The sequence below is a fragment of the Lactuca serriola genome, chromosome 3, assembly GCF_051521515.1.
Source record: "Lactuca serriola cultivar US96UC23 chromosome 3, Lser_US96UC23_V15, whole genome shotgun sequence".
In the NCBI taxonomy this organism is placed as follows: domain Eukaryota; kingdom Viridiplantae; phylum Streptophyta; class Magnoliopsida; order Asterales; family Asteraceae; genus Lactuca; species Lactuca serriola.
In genome coordinates, this window is record NC_136410.1 from 48,994,584 (window position 1) to 49,001,470 (window position 6,887).

A 6,887-nucleotide genomic window follows, 5' to 3' on the forward strand; every position below is an offset into this window, starting at 1 on the left:
TTCCCCCTCTTGAAGATCCGGAAACCGCATTAAGAAGAAACAAAGGCAAAACCGTTGGAGAATCCGCTTCTTCAAATAACTCACCACTCAAAAACCTCAAATCCGTTTTTAGCAAGAAAAGGAGCAGCAAATCAGGAGCATCCAGTGCATCGTTGACAATCGAAGACCCGATCCAAAAAGACACCGAGTACGAGACCGAGGACGAAAACGAGCACACATCCGAGTTTGAAGACAATTTAGCCACCGCTATGGCTAATATTGACGAAATCCCCATGGAGGAATGGAAGAAGAGGATGTGTGATGACACCGGCCCGGGACTTGTGCAACCCGCAATTCCCACAACCGCTACTTTTGAGCTAAAGGGCCATATTCTCGCTCAACTCAAGGAGATTCCTTTTCACGGGAGAGATCACGAAGACGCCTATAAGCACTTGGATGAAGTAAATGATGTGGCAGATTACTTCAATGTACCCAATGTGCCCCGCGAGATCCAGCTTCTTCGCATGCTTCCTGTCATATTTAAAGGAGCTGCAAAAGATTGGTTAAAGTCACTCCCTCCCGGATCGGTCACCACATGGGCCAAGATGAAAGAAGAGTTCATAGACCATTTTTGCCCACCTTCCAAGATAGCCAAGCTAAAGAAAGCCATTGCCAACTTCGAGCAACAACCTGGAGAATCTCTTTATGAAGCTTGGGAAAGGTACAAGAGCCTACTTAGAAATTGCCCACACCATGACCTTAATAGCCAACAAGAGGTCTCCATCTTTTATGATGGAGTTAATATCACCACAGGGCAACTACTCGATTCACAAGGCCCGCTCACTAGAAAGCCACCTCCTAAAGGAGTTAATTGAAGAATTCTCCAAGCATTCTAGAGAATACCACAATCCGAGGAACGAAGTGAGTCGTGGAGCAGTGAACTCGGTTAACGATAGCATGACAGCAGTAATAGCTAAACTCGATAGCCTAGACCGAAGAATGATGAAAATGGATCAAACAATCCATGCTATTAGGGTTGGATGCGAAAATTGTGGCGGCCCCCACCTCACCAAGGATTGTGATCGAGACGAGAACGGAAATAAAAAGGCTCAAGTATTTTATTCCAGTGGTGATAGATACGATGAAGATTGGAGGAAACCGAAGAAGGAATGGCTCCCATACGAAGAATATAAAAAGGCTAAGGAGGAGAAATACAAACAGAAGGAGAGGGGATCATATCAAAAGGAAGAACCGGTGACGGAAGAGAAGGCCAGTTTAGAAGATATGCTCAAAAGATTCATAACCGCGTCCGAGAAAAGACACAATGATCATGATGTAGCAATGCAAGAAACCAGAAACATGTTGAGGAATCAGCAAGCATCCATTCTCAACATTGAGAAACAGTTGGGACAGCTTGCACATCAAGTGAATGAAAGAAGACCGGGCCAACTTCCGAGCAACACCGAACCCAATCCAAGAATGGAGTTCGTAAGCATAATAACCTCCAGCAGTGAAGAAAAATTTACAGAAGCACTAAGGATCTCCAAGAAGAAGGAAGAAAAGGTAGAAGAATCGGAGCCAGCAAAACCCGACCCGACTCGCCGAGTCACTCCATTGGACTCGACGAGTCCATGCGAAATTGAAACACCTGCCATTTCTTCGAAACCTTATAAGCCTCCACTGCCATACCCAACCAAAGCCATGCCTGCAGAAAAAGTAGAAGCATACAGAACTTTCATGAATCATGTTAACGCTCTTCAAGTTAATGTGCCATTTGTGGAAACAATACTTAAAACGCCTAAATACTTCAACTTGCTTAAGGGCCTTTTTGCTGCTAGGAAGGATTTGGCTGAAGTCGCAGAAGTCTTGATGAGTGAGCTACCTAAAAAGAAGGGTGATCCAGGAAATATTGTGCTTCCGTGCCAATTTGGTAATAAGGTCTTCACCCGAGCATTAGCTGACACGGGGGCAAGCATCAATATGATGCCTTTGTCATTCTTTAAGAAGTTGAATTTACCAGAACCAAAACCGGTGAATATGAAGATCCATTTGGCGGACAAGACAATAATTCATCCACAAGGCATTTGTGAAGATCTCCTTATAAAAGTTGACAAGTTTATTTTCCCAGTAGACTTCGTGGTTGTTGAAATGGAAGAAGACCCCGAAATTCCAATTATTTTGGGGAGATCCTTCTTGAACACCGCGTGTGCTTTAATTGATATATGTGAATCTACATTGACATTAAGAGTGGGTGATGAGGCTGTGACGTTTAAAGCTTTTCCAGAAATCAAGCAAGAAGAGAAAAAGATTGAAGAAGTCTCAATGATCCATTTGGATGATGAGATATCAGAAAAAGAGCTTGCACGTTTGCTAAAAGAGGAACCAAGCAAGTTTGTGATACACTCTGAAGAAGTCGGAGATGTTAACAAGGACTTGGATGAATTAGAAAAGCTACTGGAAGGAGCCCACTCAGAAAAAACCCAAGAATTTATGGAATTCGTTCCGACTCGCCGAGTTACTTTACTGGACTCGACGAGTCCAGTGGATTTGGGCAAACACTTGGCCGACTTAGATCTGCCTGTTACTAGTTCTTCACATACCTTGGATTTCGATAATATAGATGATTCTTTAGAAGAACAAACAGCAGAAGGAGGAAAGGAAAGGAAAGTTCAATACGCCGATGTAGCATGTCTTGATACGGTTCATTTCGAAGATGGGTTAAGCACTGGAACGAACTAAGAGATAAAGGAAAGGAGGGAGGAAGCTGATCACCTATTCACTACTAAACCTAAAGCATGGACCATCATGAAATGTGAAGTAATTAAATTGAAAGAGAAGGAGGTTCAAGAGAAGGTGAAAAAGAAGGGGGTAAAGAAGAAAAAGAGGAAAAGGGAAGCCCAAGCAGCTGAAGATGAGGCTGTAAAAAGGAAAAGAGTTGCATTAAAAAGGGCTTACAAGAAAAAGATCCACGCTTTCAAGACCAAGTACAAATCACAAAAAGTTAGGCGTGCGTTCCCGATGCTCGGAGATGACGAAACGTAGATGGGAAGGAGTCTAGCTAATTACTAGTCAAAAAGAAGCGCTTGGCAGGAGGCAACCCGTTATATAGAGTTTGCTTTCTTTTACTTTTTAGTTTTTTTTTTATTTATTTTCCTTTCGTTTTTTGAATCTTAATCTTCCAAATCATCGGACATGTCTGCTTGAGAGTGTGCATAGGCTGAGTGTGGGGTGAAATGATTTACAATAAATAGCAAAATTTTGAAAATTATGTATTTTTTAAAGCGACTCGCCGAGTTGACCACTACTCGACGAGTCCATATGGATCCAGAGAAAACATGACTTCGCGACCAGACTCGCCGAGTCTGACCACGACTCGACGAGTCGGTATTATTTACAGAAAAAAATAATAATTTCGAAATTACTTTTACATTGGGTAACTAGGGTTTTAACCCTAAGTATCAGTTTTCACAACCATACTCGTCGGGTGCCGTCATTCTCTTTCTCTCTCAAGCATTCATCATTCTTCTTCAAGTTTCTTTCAAATTTCTCAAGCCCAATCTCAAAAGGTAACAAATTTCTTCTTGTTTTCTGGTAAGAACATGATTATAAGGCCATCTATGGTAGCAATTGCATGAAAAACCCGTTTTTGAGAAGTACTAAATTTCTAGGGTTTTGATTTTTCATGAATTAAGTTGTGTTGAATGTTTATTTTGTCCTTAATACATCAATACTATGTGCTTAGACAAAACCCTTGACAAAATTTACAGGTTTTATGGTCTAATTTGCATCGACCCGTCGACTGACTCGTGCAGTTTGCGCGACTCGTCGAGTCGGACTTGGACTCGACGAGTCCAGTCGAGTGACATATAGCAGACAATTTTTTTTTTAATTATATTCTGTGTTTTCTGGGTTTTGTGTATTTGTTTTGCAGAAATCATGTTTAGAAGGGGACAAAGTTCCAATGGCAACCAAGGGGAGTTTCCATGGCTAAACTTCCCACAAATTGAGTCCGCTTCAACAATGCGTAAATGGAAGAAGAAGCTATCTGATATCAAGAAGAAGGAGGTTTATGTGCCAAACAGGATAGATTGGGAGTGGCTGCAAAATGTTCGATATGAGGAGGAATTAGCTCCTTACCTTTTGAAGGAGTTTCAACATGAAGGCGAAACAATGGTCTGTGACGGGTGGAGCCGGGTCTTCCATATTCAAGAGCCAGTTTATTTGGAACTTTGTTTGGAGTTTTTCTCCACGGTATCTTTCACCGGGGAGTGGATGTTTATCACCCGGCCAGCTTTAGTTTTTGCCTTGGGGGCGAGTTTCGTCATTGCTCCGTGGTGGATCTTGGCTGTCGATTAGGGATCTACGATCAACCCTTGGTTTCAACAAACATCTTTCGGGCCTTTTTGGCACAAACTTATATGGTGTTCCCCGAGGGAGTTACAAGTACGGGCTGGTGGAATACTATTGGAAACAAACTTTATATCCCAAAGTTTGCACAGGAAGGGAGCATCCGATCCCCAACACACTGCGTCATACACCGCCTTATTTCATCCAACATCAATCAAAGAAAAGATGATGACAAGGTTTCCAACCTTGACGTCTTCTATTTATGGAGCATAATTACACCCGACGTCTTTTGCAACATTCCTTGGTGTCTAGCTTCATATCTCTCGGAGGGTGCGGTCAAAGATCGCAAAACCTCCCGAATTAATGATGGGATGTTTGTCACCCGATTGGCCAACTCATTCGGGTTGATGAACCGTGGTGCATGGAACTTCATGACATTGATCCCTACACTTCCGTTCAATCCCATTCTTTTCTGACGAGCGAGGATAATTGAAGATTATGGAGGTGGCCATTATGCCATCCCGAATGATGACCCCGTTGTTGGTCCCGAAGCACCGGGAAGGAGGGTAAGATCAAGAAGAGAGCGGGATGTGGAGGACGAGCCGCCGGTGATTCCGGTCGAGAATGAAGACGTACCAATGGATTGGTACAATGTGGAGATGAGGCGGCTGCAGGATCAAATGGCGCGGGGGTTGAATTTTAGCAACCAATCTCATATCCGACTTTTTGACCACTTCAATATCCCACATATTGATGGTGGAAATTACCCATTTATTCCATCTTGGGATGAGGTGATTGGTGCGAGACGAAGTGGTGCCGGAGGGAGTGGAGCCGCCGCGGATGATGACGAGGACGAAGATTGATTTTTGTGTTTTAATCAAACAAGTGTTTTTTTTTATTATTTGGTGTGTATGACTTGTTTAAGACTTTATTGTGTTTAATGATGTATGCATGAGTTATTTTTCAGGATTGGTTTAGGATTGCTTGCTTAGGAAGCGTTTAGAGTTATAGCGAACGGGTGTTATAACGAGTGAAAGCGAGTCAAGGAAACGGAACTTTAACGTCAAAGTGTCGAGTCCGGTCCTTAGGGGTATGAGCAAAATTGAGTCTAAACGTGAGGAAGAGTTAGAGAAGTTTTTAGAGGCTGAAACAGTTGCAAAATGCCAAGTTTTTTTCGTTCAGTGGCCTACTCGTCGAGTGCACTTAACTGACTCGACGAGTTGCCTTGTATTTCCACATATTCTGAGAAGGCGCGCTGGTACTCGACGATTCATTCATTTTTTATACCGACGGACTACTGATTTGATGCTGCTACTTGTACCACTTGCTCATTTATTCTTCCATATCCATTCTTGAAGATCTTACACTAATTTCCGTGTATTTGGAGCTACCCACACGACACGAGACACCCAAGGCATGGATGAGATGTTACCATGTCTAAAGTTAATTGAAGTTGGAGCTGAAATGAAAGTGATCAACCTATCCATTGCTATCCCAGGGGAGTTTGTTCCAATTCCCTCTTTAGTTTTTTTTTATGTTTTTATTCATAATATGCAATGAGGGCATTGCATCACATAAGTGTGGGGTAGGGGGTTGGTTACATAATAGTCAATTTTAAAAAATTTGCATACCAAAAGTATTATTTAGGACTTAATTAGAGAATTTTGGTAAAGAAATTAGGATTCCATGTTAGAATTGTGTTGATAATTGCATGAAGACCCAAATGTTTAGTTGACCCTATATACGTTCTAGTGCATTTGTGGCTTCCTTATTCCAGTGAAATCATGGGACAAAAACACGACCTTGCTCAGCCTGAGGGATGCAATATGTTTAGCAGCCTAAACCTGAAATGTATCCAGGAAAATTTTTATCGTTAGCCAATAAAGGTTGAGATTGAGCGCCCCTGCTTAAGCATGTAGGGATTTGAGTGAAAAAAAGTGAGGTACATGTAATAAAAAAAAGAGAGAATTACAAGAAAAAGTTTGAAGAATTTTTGGAGCATCAAAGTTAAGTACGAAATTAGAAGATCAAAATTTCTGAAGAAATTAAAAAGTTGAAGATACTAAAAATCAAACAACAAGGTGGTGAATTCAAAGAAATTAAAGATCAAAATGTCAAGGAAGTGAAGAATTCAAAGAGCTCCATAGTGGTATCAAAAAGTTGTAATTCTAGAATATGTATGCTTGGGTTGCTCAATTAAGAATACCTTGAGGGTAAAGAGGTTTTCTGAGGATGGATTCGGAGGGTTGCATAAAATGAGCATAGTTCGGGGTGAGTGGGCGAATGTTTATGAGGATTGTGAGTATTTGGAGTATGGGGGGTTCTTTAGGAAAAATTTTAGACACAAATGCATGCGTTGCGGTCTTGGCATAATGGCTGGGTTAGATTGGAGTTGTCATACATAATTCTAATGTGTTAAAATTCAGTTTTGCTTGGGGGCAAGCAAAAGACAAGTGTGGGGTATTTTGATATGTGCATATTTAGTGTGTATTAAGTATAGTTTTTTATTCATATATTAGCTAAATTATCGCATACTATGGACAAAGGGTACTTAAAAGTGT

General features: G+C 41.4%; 1 non-coding gene across 1 annotated transcript; it reads right to left on the reverse strand.

Annotated features, from left to right (window-relative positions):
* Nucleotides 1–632: 632 nt before the first annotated feature.
* On the reverse strand, nucleotides 633–739 carry LOC145096438 (small nucleolar RNA R71). The gene has a single exon (XR_013703847.1). It is a non-coding gene; the product is annotated as a small nucleolar RNA R71 (small nucleolar RNA).
* Between the last annotated feature and the right edge of the window lie 6,148 nt (nucleotides 740–6,887).